Genomic DNA, 18,525 nt, shown 5'->3' on the forward strand with positions numbered 1-18,525 from the left:
GAGGAAGGAAGTGACCAAATAGTGTGACAGATTGGATTCAGGAGCGTAAGGAAGGTGAAGATCCACAGAAGACTCTGAAGGTTGCAGCCTGAAAGAAAGGTTGTGGTGAGAACGATGAGGTGCTTTAGAAAGACTTCTGGCCTTCGTGGTGGGATTAGCTTGAGAAGTTGTCCTGCGGGGGGTGAGCTGCTTCTGAGAAGTCACATCATGTGGTCAGATGAATGTGCCGTGGAGGTGAGCTCAGAACTGCAGCCTGGCATTTCTGAGAGCTTCCATGGGGAATGCTCTGGAAGACTGGAGAAGCAAAGGCTGACCTTGCAGCGCCACAGAGGTCGGGCCCAGCTATGATTTTAAAAGACACAAGAGGAGCAAGGAGGAGGTTGACAAGGCAGCCAGAGCCCACAGTCAGAGTTCAGAGCCAGACGAGATCGCAGGGACCTTTAGCTCATCACCCTCAGCCACGCAGAAAGAAGCAGACACTGAGGATGCGACATACCTTGTCCAGCCACACTCAAGCCCAGGGCAAGTCAGACACTCACTGTTTTAGGCTACTTTGTGGTCATTACCCTTCTTTTAGGAGCAGTACCCATCTCCAGGTGAGGAACTCCCTTCTCCTTTACTCTCAGCCCAAAAGCTTAGGGCTCTGACGCACCACCCCAGCTCCAGGGATGGGCTTGTAGCTCAGCCTGGCCCTTCAGAGCAGCACACTGTGCTCCCCTGGCCACAGGGACTGGCTCAGGGATGAGTAGGTGACCAGCCAGAGGGATACCAAGAGACTTTTTTTAGGGCTGCAGAGGTGATACAAGTTTAAATCAGTCCCCCTCCTGACTGCTCAATCATACATTCATTCCAACACGTTCCTCCCGCACCCCTGCCTCACCACACACACACATGCACACACACACACACACACACACACACACTCATTTTTTGGCTTAATCTCACTTCAGTTGGGATTTTTGTCACTCACAGTCATGAATCCTAACTAATACACACGGAAAGAGGGTTTAGTGGAAATGCAAGTGTTGAACTCAGAACTCTGAGGTGGAAGGAGAATCAAACCAGAGAACAGCACTTTGCCACTGGGCGATCAGTAAAGACTTTCAGGATCAGGTATATACCGGAGAGTAACTTGTACACACGCACACCAGGAGTCATACATGAGGCTGTTTGCACCAGCACTGTCTGTGTTACCAAAAAGCTAAATCTAAATGTCCATCAATAGGGGAATGGATAAATTACAGAATAGGCAAACAGTGGAATACTATACAGCAAGGAAAAATGATGAACTACAGTTTTTTGCACATTATTGTGGATGAATCCCCAAATCACAAGGTCAAGTGAAAAAAGAAAGTATGGTTGCATTTGGATTAGTACTCAAGTATCCAAAAGCCAACAATCTATTATTTATATGTAGTAAACATATAACAAAAGTTGAGAAAATTATAAACACAAAATTCAGATGAGTTGTAACCCTTACAGGGAGGCACACAGGTGCTTCAAAAGCATTGGAAATATTCTGTTTCTCAAGCGGGGGTGGTAGTGGTGGTGAGTACATGGGTATATGTGTTTTATTACTTTTTACATCATATATGAGTGTGTCTGGTATGTATTGTATTATGAAACATTTCATAATAAAAATAAAGACTGAGGATCACTAACTGGGGGACTATCACAGTCTGTGGTTAACAACATGGTATTTCCATACCTGATTTGGCAGCTCTGTGTACAACAAACCGAAGCCTCTACCCAGGCCACCTGCAGAACCCACATGCTGGGCCATCCCACATGCTGTCAAAGCACACCTGATAATGCTCATTCCTAATGGTAGTTGCTGATTGTTGATTGGCTCATGTATCACGAACCAGGAGGCCTAAAGAATGTCTCATCCTCTTAGAGAATCTAAAACAGCTGAGTCTGTGGCACAACTTGGGCCTGACCTGCCCACAGTTGTGAAGGGAAGTCAAGCTGCTTGGGGACTGAGGCAGTTCCTGTGACTTGGGAATGTCAGTGCACAGAGGGGAGAGTCCCCAGCAAACCAAGAAAGGTTTGCCATCCTCCCTAGTACCTGGTCTGGAGCAGTTAGCAAGGACAGAGGAGAGGCTGACCTGATGCTGCACAGATGCAGGAAGACGGAGAAAACACCCACACGACTCTTGATCTGTAGGTGTATTAACCCATCCACTAGTACGGCATGACCCAATCAATGTCTCGAGCCTCTGCCAATCACAGAAACAACGCGTCCCCTTGCGGGAATGGACGAGGGAAAGCAGGAGTGCCAGTCCCTTCCTCTTGGACAGAGAGAGAGATGTGAGAAGAGGAGCTGGAAGCATTTGCCTCCCCGCAGATAGCCCCAGGAGGGGTGCAAGCTCTTGTCCAACCCCAGCCCTCCTCGGGGAGGGGTCTGGGGGAATGAACCTTGAGTGAGTATTGAACTTCCTTAAGTCTGTTTTCTCGCCTCAAGAACGAGACAACAATAGCCAGTTCATAGCCTTGCTGTAAGGAGTACACAGAATACTGTGTTGAAGTTGACATAATATCTGACACATAGTAGGTACTTGATAAATGGTAGTTGTTATTTAAAATTTTTATCAGTATTTTAGATTGTGAGATGGAGATGGAGCACTTTTATTTCCATAAACATCACCGGTTACTTTATATAATACTTTGAAAAGCCGGTAATTAACTTCTGCTATGAGCCGTGGTTGCAGTTCAGGCAGTCGCCACCAGGGGGCTGTGTTGACAAATGATTGTTGCCCAGACAAAAAGAGGTGAGGAAAGGTGGACCTCAAGTGTGCAGAGCATCCTCATCTTTCTGTACACCTTTCCACAAAATATGCTTTTAAGCTCATGTAGCAACCTTAAATATTAATTAGTGACACAGATGTAGAGAACAAATGTATGGATACCAAGGGGGAAGAGAGGGAGGCTGGGATAAATTGGGAGATTGGGATTGACATATATACACTATTGATACTGTGTATAAAACAGATAACTAATGATATCCTACTGTATAGCACAGGGAACTCTACTCAGTGTTCTGTGGTGACCTAAATGGGAAGAAAATCCAAAAAAGAGGAGATACATGTATACGTATAGCTGATTCACTTTGCCCTACAGTATAAACTAACACAACACTGTAAAGCAACTATACTCCAATAAAAATTAATTAAAAAATATTAATTAGTAACCAGCATTGACACGTATATCCAAAGAAGGATATAATTCAGAGCAAAATTCAAAGACATAAACGCCTAGGTAAAGCCTCTAAGATGTATAAATTTTGGCATATTCATGCAATGCAATGCTATGCAGCTGTGAAATGAACACTTTGTGTCTACATGCAATAATATGGATGGATTTCATAAACATAATATTGAGTGTAAGAAACTAGGCATAAAAGAATAATACTGAATGACTGCATTTATATAAAGTTTCCAAACTGATCAAATTAATTACAGTATTAGAAATCAGGATAGTGTTTTCCTTTGGGGGGTCAGGAGAGTGGTGATTGGAAGGAAGCATAAGGTAGATTTCTAGGATACGGATAATGTTCTGTCCCTTGATCAAGGTGCTGGTTCTGTGAGTGTGTTCAATAGTGAAAATTCATCAAACTACACACTTATGATTCATGTACTTTTCTGTATGTATGTTAAGGTCCAACTGGGAGTTTATTTTATTTTATTTTATTTTATTTATTTATTTATTTTTTTGCGGTACGCGGGCCTCTCACTGTTGTGGCCTCTCCCGTTGCGGAGCACAGGCTCCGGACACGCAGGCTCAGCGGCCATGGCTCACGGGCCCAGCCGCTCCGCGGCATGTGGGATCCTCCCGGACCGGGGCACGAACCCGTGTCCCCTGCGTCGGCAGGCGGACTCTCAACCACTGCGCCACCAGGGAAGCCCTGGGAGTTTATTTTAAAATGCTGCAGATACCAGCATCTGCAGGGTGGACTGTGCTAGTCTTCAATTTGCTCCCAGCAAATGAGAGTTCCCATCACTCTTCTCTGCCCACAACCCCTGCTCAGTGGCCTCAGGTGAGAGGGTGTGACCAGGACTGACCTATCACATATGTCATCTCCTTGGCACTAGTTGGCCCAGGGGCAGACATTGACCCACTGCAAGCGGATCAGAGCCCTTCCCTAGGATAAAGGTGCCTGGTGAGAAAACTTCTCCCTTGGTGGGCTTGGGAAGCTTGGGCTGCTAATGACTATATCCCCTGCCGGTGGAGGGGAACTGTCTACATTAGGAGAGACTGAGGTCCAGGGCAAAGAGAAGCAGAGGAAGAGGAGAGGAGAGCAGGACAGAGAAAGAGTTCTGCTGCTTCGAATCCCAGGTTCTCTCCTTTCTCAGCTTCCCAGGATCTTCATTTCTCAATTTTGTGAGTTAATCCAACATCTTTCCCAGCTAGATGAGGCAATACATTCCTGTTGATGCTTAAGATTGCTCCTGACACCTACAACTGAAAGAGTTCTGACTAATCCGTTGAGCAACTGGATGGATGACAGGGCCACCTACTGAAGTAGGCAACAGGAAGTGGAGGAGAATCCTCTTCTGCAGAAAGTGTGATCACTGTGAGTCCATCTCATCCGGGAAGGGGATGAGGACTCTTCTGGGTGTCAGGAAGTTTCACAAGTTGGCGTTGGTGTTTTATGTGATTTTTGTCTACACCTGGGGTGATGATTAACCCCCAATGTAATAATGTGTAATCACTCCTCTAGCTGGGAGTTCAGATTGAGATTATACTCTTTTTCATTATCAATCTAATTGACTTCAAGCCTCCAACTAACCGAGCTTAGAAATATGTTTCTCCTTCCTGGATTTCTCCCGTCAGTGATAACCACAAAACACCCAGGGCTACTTACTAGTCCAAAGAGGTGGGTCCTGGCCATTAAAATCATGAGGGGAGGAAACTGGGCAGCCTCCCTTCAGCCAAGGTTTTCAGCTGACTTTTCAGCTTTTTTTTTTTTTAATTGAAGTATAGTTGTTTCACAATGTTGTGTTAGTTTCAGGGGTACAGCATAGTGACTCAGTTATACATATATATTCTTTTTCAGATTCTTTTCCCTTATAGGTTATTACAAAATATTGAGTAGAGTTCCCTGTGCTACACAGTATGTCCTGGTTGGTTACCTGTTTTACATACAGCAGTGTGTATATGTTAATCCCAACCTGCTAATTTATTCCACCCCCCAGATTCTTTTCCATTTAGGTTGTTTAAGATATTGAATATAGTTCCCTGTGTTATACGGTAGGTCCTTGTTGTTTATCTATTTTATATACAGTCAGTGCCACATGGTGTCACTGCTTGAAGCACAGGCAATGCTAGCACCCGCTACTGCCCTCTGCTCTTGTCCTGAAGCATTGATGATGAAAGACAGGTGCCCCAGCTGTTATAAGCTTGTCCTCTTTGCCCACTACTGGACAAGCTTGGGATGACAGGGGACCCCACCAGGTCTGCTGCCTGGCTTGTCCCTGAGCTCCTCTTGGGGAATGAAGCTGAGAGGGCTTTGCAGGGCACGTACCCACAGGCTCCGCACCCCCCGGGGCAGGTGGCTTTGGCTTGTCTGCCATTTCCCTGACTCAGACTCACTCTGGCTTCCTCAGCTCATGATGCTTGCACCAGCCCACAGCCACTTTCCTCAAGGCCTGACATGCCAAGGTGGCAGGGTCCAAAAGGGTTTCTACACTGCAGCTTCAGCCCCATACTGGCTCTGACCTACCTTCCTTTCCCTATTTCTGCATTCTGGCCCCAGGAATGAGGGAAATTTTAACTCGAGCCAAGCCCTGTCCCATTTCCTGCTCTGTGATGAAGAATTCCTGTTGGCGGGAGGGGACAGGGATGGGGGTGGGGGTGATAAGTGCACCCCCATCAAGGCTAGTTCTTGAAGGAAAAATTAGGAAAATGTCCACTCTCCCCTTCATGGCATAAGACAAAAAAGCCGATTTATCGTTTTTTCTGTAAAAAAAGAAAAATCATTGTTATATTGAGATCATTTTAGTCCCAGCAGATCTATGATATTTACATGAATCAGTTCTGATATTAAGCTGGGTTATTGAAGCCACACTTTCTGTAATGGGGATTGAGCAGGAAAGGAACTAACATTGACTGCAGCCCACTGTTTGCCGGGTGTTAATTCTCACACTTCTATGAGGTCAGCATCGTCATCATTATCCCTATTTTACAAATGAAGAAACCAAGTCTCAGAAAGGTTGGTAACTTGCCAATAGTTTGCTCTGGAGCCGTGGGAACCCCTTTCTGCCCCATGAGCCCATACCGGGCCCTTGGCGGGCTTGCTCCATCCAGAGTGGGATCCAGGCCTGCAGGAGAGGCACCTAGCCTTTTGTGTCTCTCCTGATGTCACCAGATACTTTCTTCGCGGACCTGTAATGAGATATTCTCATTATTACCTCCCTGCATCTCTGGCTACAGACTAATCAGCTCCTTTTGATAAAGCCCCACCTCCCTTTTTTTTGAGCAAAATGAAGTGAGTTTTTGTTGCCTGAGACGAAAGTGCCTTTGGGAGACCCTGTCCACAGCTGATGGGGTGACAGCTACTGCGCCCTGGGGGCTTGCCAGGCACCCCTGGACTCTGAGCCCTTTACAAAGGGAACCAGTTCATGGGGTAAATATGGAGCAATGTTATTTTTCTCACTAACTGTCCCCAGCTATACTCTGTCAAAGCCTCCTTTCCTGCTAGATACAGATATTTGACAAGAGACAGTCCTCCTAACAATGAAGCCAGAACCATTTTTCATTTAAACAAACACATTTTGATGCATATTATGTTTATGTTTGTAAATTTTTTCTTTTTTGTTCCCTAAACTTGAAGGCCTGCAAATGCACAAAATACTTATTTAGTCCTTAGCTTCCAAAACCTCGAGACACAATGTACCCCTACACGATTAATTAGTTCACTGTGCCAGGAGCCAGTTCTAAAATGTAATGTAATTTAATGTAAACACAAATGGGATAATTATTATGGAATGGTTTGGTATCGCTGGTCTATTTGACAACCCCTTTCTCTGCACGGTTTTCTCCCTCTATTTCTCAGTATGGGGACTTTCTTGTTGGAAAACTTCCTTCTTTAAAGAACCTTCCCCTGGAAACTGAGGATGCCTTTGTTTTTAATCTGTAGGACTTCCCACATTCTAAAAGATTATTTTAACCTAACAAAGCACCCTGCCATTTAGCCATACCATGGAAAATGCTTTTTCTTTATCAATGCTTTTTGCAATAAAAAAGAAAAGCAATACATCTTAAACTTATACACTGCTGTTTGTCTATTCTCTCAATAAAACTGGAAAGAAAAAAAAATTAGATTTTAAAAAATCAGTCTTTTATCCAATTTCCAGTGAGCATTACTCTTAGGATTAATCAATGCAAAATAAAACCAGGAACAGCTAAAATTTCACATGGTAAACTTTTTTTAAAATTAATTAATTAATTAATTTTGGCTGTGTTGGGTCTTGGTTGCTGCGCATGGGCTTTCTCTTGTTGCGGCGAGCGGGGGCTACTCTTTGTTGCGGTGCGTGGGGCTTCTCATTGCAGTGGCTTCTGTTATTGAGGACCACGGGCTCTAGGTACACAGGGTTCAGTAGTTGTGGCACGTGGGCTCAGTAGTTGTGGCTCACGGGCTCTAGAGCACAGGCTCAGTAGTTTGTGGCGCACAGGCTTGGTTGCTCTGTGGCATGTGGGATCTTCGCGGACCAGGGCTCGAACCCGTGTCCCCTGCATTGGCAGGTGGATTCTTAACCACTGTGCCACCAGGGAAGTCCCTCACATGGTAAACTTTTAAAGAATCATGTCTTGGAGATTTTAAAAAATGACCTGGAAAAAATTAGACTTGTCAAGAAATAGAGGCCACAAAAGAAAATTCACAAAGGTGAAGTTATTGAAGGAGACCAGATTTGCCCTCAAATATGCTGCTCTGCATATTGATTATTTTGAGTTAAAGGCACTTGAAAAAATAGCAGATGTATAAGGATACGTTGACCTTTCTTTTTCTTCCTACAAGCTGGAGATAAAACTCCCACGTAGGGACTTCCCCAGTGGCGCAGTGCTTAAGAATCCGCCTGCCAATGCAGGGGACACAGGTTCGATCCCTGGTCCGGGAAGATCCCACATGCCGCAGAGCAACCAAGCCTGTGCACCACAACTACTGAGTCTGTGCTCTAGAGCCCACGAGCCACAACTACTGAGCCCGTGCACCTAGAGCCCGTGCTTGGCGACGAGGGAAGCCACCGCAATGAGAAGCCCGTGCACCGCAACGAAGAGTAGCCCCCGCTCACCTCAACTAGAGAAAACCCACAGCAACAAAGACCCAATGCAGCCAAAAATAAATAAATAAATTTATTTTTTAAAAAAACTTCATGTGTTTAGAAGATATACTAGGAGAAAAGAAACATCCTTATCGCTAAAGATGAGGAGTAGAGGCACAAACAGACCCGGTTAAATTAACCCTTATCTTCCTAGTTACATAATTTTCTATAATTTACTGTCATAGCTGGCGCTTCTGTGGGCTGATGAAGGTGTGGAATTGTCTCTGCTGATTAAGTTCTGTTCTAACTGGTGGAGAGGGAAGGAAACTTATGTCCTGCTTTTAGGCAAATAGAAGGAGAGGGGAAAGCTTTTCTTGTATCTCTTCTTCTTAATTGCTTTCAGCTGAAAATAATACTTAATGCTAAGTGACTTAATTGGGAGTAGAGGGTGCGAATTCTGCTACCTTTTAGCACAAACAGAAAAATGACACTTTACATACATCTCCCCCCGACCCCCCAAACACCACTGTAGTCAGTCAGACTGGCAGTCTGGCTGCTGCTTGATTTCTGATAGGGCTGTTTAGGCCAGAGGCAGTCAGTCCCCACTGGAGAACCACAGCCTCAGAAAAGAGAGTCTTGAAATGGGGAGGGGGATGATGGGGTGTCCCCAGCTAGAGAGGATGCTGGATCACTCAGAGCCCACACACAGAGAAACAGAAAGATGCACATTTTGAATGTGTATTTTAAAACACTTGTAAACAAACACAAAGAGGGTTTGTTTTTTGTTTTTATTTTTGCATTTTTGTTTTTACTGTGGAGCTATGATGCATTGTCTTCAAGCTGCCAGAAACGGCATCTATCAAACCAAAGAAAGGACTGAAAATGAGAGGCAGAGTAGATTATTGAATTCCCTTCTGGCCTGTGGCCCCTCCATCAGCGCTGAACACCAGGTTAGGGATTTATTTTCAGGGCTCAAAAGAGAGATCTGGGGGTGTCAGCCAAGAGCGAGGGACTCCACCACGGGCCTAGATGGTCTCAGCCACCTGACCCCTCAGCCCTTGCTCCCTCTTTGCTCCCCACTGACATATTGAGTGTCACACTTTTAAAAATAGCCCTGAGCAGTGAGGAGCCTGCATCTGAGCTCAGAAATGCAGGCCTCCCCTGAGGAGAGCTGCCCCAGGTGAATGTAATTGTAGCTTGCGGCTGACTTTCTACACAGCACAAGAACGTTCTCTCCACCAAAGTCGGCCCAGATTGGCTGATGTATTCACAGAGATGTGGGACTCTTTTAGCTAAGCAGTGACTTCCTTCACCTCTTTAATAATTCATCGGGCTCATTTATCTTCAGGAGGAATCCGATGACATTGCTTTTGCTGTTTTGCAAAACTCCCTTGAAATTTCCTAAGGATTTGCGCGGTTTGCCTCTCTGTTAAGGACCAGCCCGGTGCCAAACAGCCTGTTCTAAGCCCCAGAGAGGTGGACATGGCTGGAATGACTCTCCAGACCTCAGAAGGCCATCCTGGCTCGGGAACTGATGTGTTTGTCCTGCAGAGCCTACAAGGGGATGAAGAAGGCAGCACAGCAGGAAGGAGTGTCAGTGAGTTGGAGCAGACACAGGTCCTGGAAACTCCCCATCTCCCACCTCTACTTCCCACGGCCCCTGGGGGCTCTCAGGTATGTCTGCATTTCTGGGGAGTGCTCCTGGCTCCTTAAATTTTACCCCCGCTTTCCTGACTATAAGTAAGATCACCTGCATTGCTGCAGAGTTAAGAGGTTGTGTTTTTGTTAATTTCTTTCTTTCCCAGATGCATCCCTTTCGCCCCACCCCATCACCTACCTGTCCTTACCTGTCTCTGTGCCCCAAAGAGTTGTTACCTCTGACAGTGATGACCTTTTACTGCGTGCACTCTATGTGCTTGGGCTGGATTAGTGTTGATGACGAAACTGAGGCTCAGTGGGGTTAAGGTCACACAGCTAGTCGATAGGAGAGCTGAGATGGCAGGTGTTTCTATTGATATGATATTGAGAAGAGGGGTCAGGATCCTGCAGGTGAATGACTTAGCAGACCACCTGGCACATAATAGATTCTAAGCCTGTGCCATCTAGCCTAGTGGCAGGGCAGGGTCATAACTGTAACCACACGCAGCTCTGAGGAAGTTGGAGGGAATGTACTGATTTGGCTTTCCTCACGGACCCCACCTATGGGCCAGGGAAGAGAAAACCTTGACGAAGTCAGTCCCATCTGGTAAATTGAGTGGGCTACAAAAATTGAACCGTGGCTTTGGGCAGTCATCAGTAGATCCAGATCTGCCTCCCCAGCTTCTCCGCTGGGCAGGTGTGTGAGCTTCCTGTGGGCTCCCAGCAATGGGGAGGGGTCCGTGTTCTTGTGCCCCTCTGGCCGCTCTGGTCTCAGCAGCCAGTGCCAGGCTGAGCTCAGCAGGGGGCAAGGCTCACGTCCATCCATGGGCCTTGTTCACAGGAGCATTGGGTCATGGTCATTTTACCCCCTGTGGACCCCTCTGCCTCTGCCCCATTCTGTCTGGACCCTGGCTTGCTGGCTCCATCCTGGCCCTCCACCACGGGGTCACCTTGCCTGGCCCCAGTAGGTCCCACTCCATAGCTGTGGCTGTCAACCCAATGTCCATCACCCAAGGTACCTGAGGGCAGCTGGGCAGATGCCCAGTCCCCCCAAGTTTCATCCCCTTGACCAGACTGACTGCCCCATGGAAGCACCAGGGCCACTGCCGGTGACCCCTCTCAGAGTCACAGGTGAAGAGTGGTGGCTCCTCTCCCCCTCTCTGCCCCACACCTTCCCGCCCTTCCTGTAGTCCCCTGTCCCCCAGTGGGGAAGTCCCTGTGGTCCAGTAGGCCAGGCCTGCTCCTGATGTGCTGCAGGGGGAGATGCACCGGCTACAGCCCTGCTGGGAGGTCAGGGGCCTGCACCCCCTGCCCCTCCCTGGCATCAGAGGCCTCCTGACTCAGAGGTGGCCCCTCAAAGGCTGTGAGAGCCATTGAAACACAGGGGTTCGGTATCTGTAAGAGCACCGTCCTCCTTAGAGTGGTTGAGAGTGTGGGCTGTGAAATCAGACCAGGGCTTCCATAACTTTCTTTGTCAGTTGCCAACCCTGTGACCTCAGACCGGTTCCTTAACCTCTCAGACTTCACCTCTCAGTTTCTCCACCTCTGGGGCAAAATCATGTCACGTGTAGATAGCAAGAGTGTTTGGAGCACAGGAAGCTGGAACCATGCTGACAGCTGTCTTCGTTGTTGTTGTGACTTTACAATTCTTTCTCCCCTTCTGCCCTGTCATCCCCATGCCTGACATGGTTCAGGAATGAGGCTGTGCCCTTGTCTTGTTTCAGCTGCTTGAGGGAAGAGCAGGAAGGCCACAGGGCTGTGACAGAGGCAACCACACAAAGACACTGTGCTTAACCTCAATATTTTCTTTTTTATGTGTGTAAGAGTAATTTCAAACAATGTCTGGAAACATAAAGGAAAAACCCATTGTAATCACATTAACTCAATACAATAACTATTCCCTTTCAGTCTTTTTTCTCCTTAGAGAATGTTGATATAGTTGTGCTTATAATACTTATACCAGATCTATGTCCAGGTTTTTTGTCTTAACCTAAAATTACAGCCATGAATGTTTTCTTCGTTGATACTTAAACTTCATAATTGTCACCTCAATGGCAGAATAATATTCCATTGTGTGCCTGTACTATAATTTGTTAAGATTTATGGTGAAATGTCAGAGTTTATAGGTGCTTTAGTTTTGCAAATTTCCATGGAATTTCTCAGAAGCTTGTCAATTGGTTCTTCCCTAAGACCTGTATGAAATACCTGAACAAGATAAGAAGAATCACAGTCAGCTCTGCAAGAGGGGGTATAATATTAGGGAATGTATGTATGTGGGGGGAACGTGTATGATTGGGGAGGATGTGTCTGCATTCGGTGACAGAGGAATCCTCCATATGGCAAATTTTGAGGGACCCACAAGGACCCACCAATCTTCAAATAGTTTCTCATCTGCCCTCCATTTTGGTCCTTGAAGGGTTTCCCTCCAGGACCACCCTGTAGATTACATCTTCATCTTTCTAGGGCCCCGTGGAGGCTGGCATTACTGGGTAGCATATCGTCATCCAGCAATACTTCAGCAAAAATGAGCTTATCAGATTAGTTTTCAGAGTGAAAACTGATTTCCTGCACTGTATTCTTAGGCAACTCTTCCTGTGGCTTGTTACACGTCTTCCATCTCGGGAAGACCAGGAACCACATCTGAAGCACGTATTCATTCCTTGAACAAATATTTATCAAGGTCCCACTGTGCCCCCGGTATTGTTCTAGGAGTGGAAGACAGAGCACTGAGCAGGTCAGACAGGATCCAGTCCTCTTGAAACTTACATTCTAATGGGGGAGACAGACAGTAAATAAATACATGACTGTTTCTACGTCAAAGCTACTGGAACTAAATATGTGATAGAGGGTGACTTTCAGCAGGGAGGGGACAGGAGGTAGGATGGTGACATCTGAAACAAGATCTGAACCATAAGAAGACTGGTGGGAAAATGTTCCACAGAGAGCAAATTCTAAGCGCAAAGGCCCTGAGGTGGGCACAAGGCTGGTCTGTTCTGGAAACAGAGAGAAGACCAGTGTGTCTGGAAAGCAGGGAGCAGGGGAAGAGAGGAAGTAGTCAGAGCCTTATGCTGACCCAGTGCAGCAGGAGGCAGCTTTGGGGTTGTTCTGAGGCATCAGGCGGGAGCCACCGGAAGCTTCTAATTTGAGGGTGGACTTTATCTGATTTATGTTTTACACTGATCACTGCGGCTGGTCTGTGGAATGGACTGCCTGAGGGGAAGCAGGGAGGCAAGTGAAGAGGCTCTGGCTGTGGTCCAGGAGGAAATGGAGGCAGCTTAAATACAAGTGGACAGATTCTGGATTTTTCTGGAGGCAGAACTTCTATCTTGCTGATAGATTGGATATGGAATGAGAACACAAAGACGCCTCCTAGGTTTTTGCCTTAATAACTGGGAGGTACCCCTTAGTCAGCTAGGGAACCCCAGGGTAGGGTTCCCCAAATGGGTTGGGATGGAGGAGACTGGAGGTTTCTGTGTTGGACATTTTAAATTTGAGGTGCTTGATATACCCATATCCGAGCAGAGATGTCAGGTGGGCAGATGCAAACACAAGTCTGGAACTTGGGAGATAAGTCGGGGAGATAATTGGGTTGACTACATGAAGCAGAATATAGATGGTTGTTGAAGCCATGAAGTTGGATGAGGTCTCCCAAAAATGGGGGGGGGGGGGTGGGGCGGACAGAAGGGAAGAAGCAGAAGCCTATGCCCTTCTTCTCCCCACCTTCTAGACGCCTGGTGGGGACAGAAGAGCCACCAAAGAAGACTGAGAAGGAATCGCCAATGAGGTTGGAAGAAACCAAGGAAGCCAAGAGACTTTGTCTATAAACGACCCATACTTTTATCAGAGTGGGTTGTCAGTAAATATTTTCAGGAAGCACAAGCTTTGTGGCTGCTTGTTAGTGTCTTTGCAGCCTCTGGTGCAGACCTGGAACGTTGAGTGGCAGGTGGCTGGCTGGCTGTCTGACTGCGGGCCTCAGAGCCCACGTGGCTTCCCATTATCTCTGACATCAAGGCTGATACCTCTGCCTGGCTCCAGAGGCTTGACGAAATCGGACCCCACCCCAGCTGCCCACCTTATGGCCCAGCGCCCACACTTCCCTCCTGGCGGGACTTACCCTACTCTGTGCCGCTTACAGGGCGTAAGGCAAGCTCATTCCCACCTCTTCACCTGGATTCTGCTGCTTCCCTTCCTGGAATGTCCTACCTTCCTGCTGCCTTTCCTAGCCTGACCCACATTTCAGGCCCAACTCAAAGCTCAGTTCCCCAGTCTCTCCCCATCTGCCCTCTACTTTTGTACTTGATGGATTTCCCTCAGGACCACCCCTGTGCATTACATCTTTTTACCTCAGGTTACTGAAGCCCACTGGACATCTTCTGCCCTGCCCTCCATATCTAAACCATCATACTGTGATGGTTCTACCCCGAAATTTGTCTTTTTTTTTTTTTTGGCTACGTTGGGTCTTCGTTGCTGTGCGTGGGCTTTCTCTAGTTGCGGCGAGCGGGGGCTACTCTTCGTTGTGGTGCGCAGGCTTCTCATTGCGGTGGCTTCTCTTGTTGCAGAGCACGGGCTCTAGGCGTGTGGGCTTCAGTAGTTGCAGTGCATGGGCTCTAGGGCGCAGGGGCTTCAGTAGTTGTGGCACATGGGCTCAGTAGTTGTAGTTTGTGGGCTCTAGAGAGCAGGTTCAGTAGTTGTGGTGCACGGGCTTAGTTGCTCTGCCGCATGTGGAATCTTCCCAGACCAGGGCTTGAACCCGTGTCCCCTGCATTGGCAGGCGTATTCTTAAGCACTGCACCACCAGGGAAGTCCCCCGAAATACGTCTTGAATCCCATCACTTCTCTCCATCCCTGCCACTCACCCTGGCCTGAGTCACCACGGGTTTCCCGTCTGAACCACTACAACTCATCTTCCCACCCCCAGGGAGAAGTGCCAAGGACAGGAGGCTGGGATTGTCAGATGAGCCCAGATGTGACATCACACTAGCTCTGGGTCACTAGGTAAAAATCAATCAGACCTAGTCATTCCAGTCGTAGTTATTTTCCCAAGAGCAATGAAGACTCATATTTACGCAAACACCTGTATGTGTGTATTTATAACAGCTTTATTCATAATTGCTGAAAATTGGAAACACCTTTATCCTTTAACTGACAAATGAATAAACAAATTGTAATTTTTACAACGGAAAACTACACAGCAATGAAAAAGAAAGAACTCATACAACAACATAGATAAATCTCAAAAACTTTACACCAAACAAAAGAAGTCACCACAAAAGATTGAACAGTATGACTCCACTTACATGAAGCTCTAGAAAAGACCCATCTAACTGACAGCAACAGAAAGCAGATCAGTGGTTCCCTGAGGCCCAGGGAGAAGTGGAAGCGTTGACCAAAAGGTCTATGAGACAAATTTTGGGAGCGAAGGAAATGATCTCCGTCTTGAATGTGGCAGTGGTTGCACATTTGTATATAGTTGTCAAAACCCATCAAATGGATACACTTTATTGTGTTAAATTATACCTCAGTAAAGTTGATTTTTAAAGTAAAAAAAAATAAGTCAATTTACCAAATGATGAGTTTGCCAAAAGTGCAATCATTCTACTGGGCCATCTGCCAAGACGCCCTCATGTGGCTTTTACCGAGCTGGGTCCTCAGGCTCCAGCAACCCCAGCCCAGCAGTTCTCACTGTTGGTTCACTCAGCCCCACCATCGCCCACAGGCCCACAGCTCTCCTAACTTCCAGGGTCCCTCAGGCAGCCTTGCGGAGTTTCCATGAGTCTGCCCAGGCCTCTTCCCTCTACTCTCTGGGGGCCAAAGTGCACATCTGTGAGGCTGCATCTCCCAGAGGTCAGACGTGCTCTCCGCTCTGGATCCCAAGAGTTTCTTGCTGTTATGCCAGCTGCCGGATGGTGGAGGTGGGGCAAGGATAAATGACTGCCTATGTATTTTTCCATATCTGTTATTTACAGGAAAACTGGGGCCTAGAGAAATTTAGAAGCCAAGATTTATCTTCTGTTTCTCTTTGTATTTTGAAGATGGTCTCCTTCCTCAGGGCAGTAGAGGCCAGGGGACAGTTTGAGGGAAGAAAGAACCAGAAGGATTGCAGGGACAAAAACATAAAACAACACCATACAGGTGAAAATGTTCACATTTCATCCTTTTTTTTTTTTTTAACTCTTTGGTAAGTCTTTGATTCCCAGGAGAGACTCATCAGAGTTCCTTACATACAAGAAATCTCTGTTCAGAGTCAGTCTGTCCAGAATTAGAGCCGGTGCTGGGCACTTCCTGAGTGCTCAGTGAATGTTCTCCACCTATGTCACATCAGCTGTCTCCTCCACTGAGCAATGCCACCTGCTGCTGGCACTTGGCGCCCTGCGGGCTCCATGGCCAGGTGACTCCTGCCCTACCTGGTCTCTGCCCACATCCGGCCTTGAGACCAGCAGGAAGCCCTTCCATCTCTGTAAAGTGACCAGACAGAAAGGCAGTGTCTACCTGTGTAGACTTAGCCTGACCTAAACACAGATGGATGGGACTCTGCTCTGGCCGGGTGACCAGAGGCCATGAAGAAACGAATGGAGCCTCTGCAACCTTGCTTCCCATCATCTCCCTCCTCACGCTCACAGGCCCTGCTCCGGATTCCTCCTCCTCCTCCACAGACATGCATGTTTATCCTTCCTGGGTACCGTCCCCTCAGGCCCAGAGTGACAGCTAGAGAAGTTGAGGCAGAGTCTGCATGGAACCGGGGGCCCTGGGAGACTGCAGGGCATTTGGGTAGGACGAGACCAGCGGCCACTCCCGGCTGGTGAAGAGGGAGAGGCATTTATTTATCAGGGGGCTTTTGCAGGCCACGGCCTGCGCCAAGGAGCCACCCTGGGCTGATGAAGGAGACATGCCTGCCTTCCACCTCACCCAAACCACACAGTGCTGATGGCCACCTGTTCTGCCTGTAGGAGTAGGATTTGCTCTCATTCTTTTTTTTTTTTTTTTTTTTTTTTGCGGTACGCGGGCCTCTCACTGTTGTGGCCTCTCCCGTTGCAGAGCACAGGCTCCGGACGCACAGGCTCAGCGGCCATGGCTCACGGGCCCAGCCGCTCCGCGGCATGTGCGGCATGTGGGGTCTTCCCGGACCGGGGCACGAACCCGTGTCCCCTGCATCGGCAGGCGGACTCAACCACTGCGCCACCAGGGAAGCCCTGCTGTCGTTCTTAAATATTCTCTGCTCATGAGTCACCACTGCCAACAAAAGAATCATCATGATTCTTACACTTGACATCTGGTACCTTATTTAATATCCTTTCTGAGTTTTCATACCTTTGCTCATGCTGTTTCACCTGACAAAAATGCTCTTTCCTGGGTCCTTATCCTTCCTTAGAGGGCAAGTTCAAGTTTTTCCTATTCCAGGCAGCCTCTTCTGATGTTCCCAGCTCTGGGTGGCTGTGATCCCCAAGCAGCATATTTTTACACCTCTCCTCATATGTGACATGATCATCCTGAGACCAATTTGTATGACCTTCCTGTCTCACCCAACGTACGTTGTGAGCTCCTTGGGCAGATGACATCTTGGTGTCTGAGGTTGCTGTACTGTGGATCATAGCACTTGTATTGAACCCATTGCTAACTAAGGGCCGGCCATGTGCTATGACTTTGTCTCCTTTAGTCTTCACAAGCACCCTATGAGGTAGGAATTATTTTGCTTCCCACTTTTCAGATGGAGAAACTCAGGCTTAGAGGGATAAACTTACCCAAGTTCATGCAGCTAACATGTGGCAGAACAAGTACTCAAATCCAGGTCTGTGAAACTTCAACAACTAGACCTTGAACTAACTGGACAGTGTCATCCTCACCAAGGTGACTGATGACAAAGAGCAAACTCAGCACACTAAAAGCTCCAGGCAGTCTTGCTATGTGTGAGAGAGAGTCAGGAGCAGGAAGATAAAACCTGTCATCCAGTTGAAACCAGAGGCACAAGTTTTAGTAGCAGAAACCTCACAAGGTTGAGAAATGTTGAGCTATGGACACAAGTGCTTTGAGAATACAAAGCACTGAGTAGGACTTTAACATCTGCTTATAAAGATAAAGAAGGGCAGGATCTGTTGACATTAGGAACATAAATACTACCTATGTTGGAATAAAGAGGCTTTCTTGTCATATTTATCCTTATTTTATATCTTGTCGTCATGAAATAGTCACGTCTAATCTGTTTACCAGAAGTTCTGAGACATCTTGACATATTAACTTCAATGGTTGATTTTTTTTTTTATCTCCCATTACTTGGAGGGTATAATATTTGCTTTACTTTATGTTGTCAAAACTGTATTTACTCACTATGTTTTTTTAATTGAAGTATAGTTGATTTACAATGTTGTGTTAGTTTCTGATGTACAGCAAAGTGATTCAGTTATACATATAGATACATTCTTTTTCATATTCTTTTCCATTATGGTGTATTACAGGATATTGAGTATAGTTCCCTGTGCTATACAGCAGGACCTTGTTGTTTACCTATTTTATGTACAATAGTTTGTATCTGTTAATCCCAAACTCCTAATTTATCCCTCCCCTACCCCTTTGTCCCTTTAAGGTAATCATGTTTGTTTTCTATGTCTGTGTTGCTCATTATATGTTTGTT

This window comes from Physeter macrocephalus, chromosome 11, assembly GCF_002837175.3.
Source record: "Physeter macrocephalus isolate SW-GA chromosome 11, ASM283717v5, whole genome shotgun sequence".
In the NCBI taxonomy this organism is placed as follows: Eukaryota; Metazoa; Chordata; class Mammalia; order Artiodactyla; family Physeteridae; genus Physeter; species Physeter macrocephalus.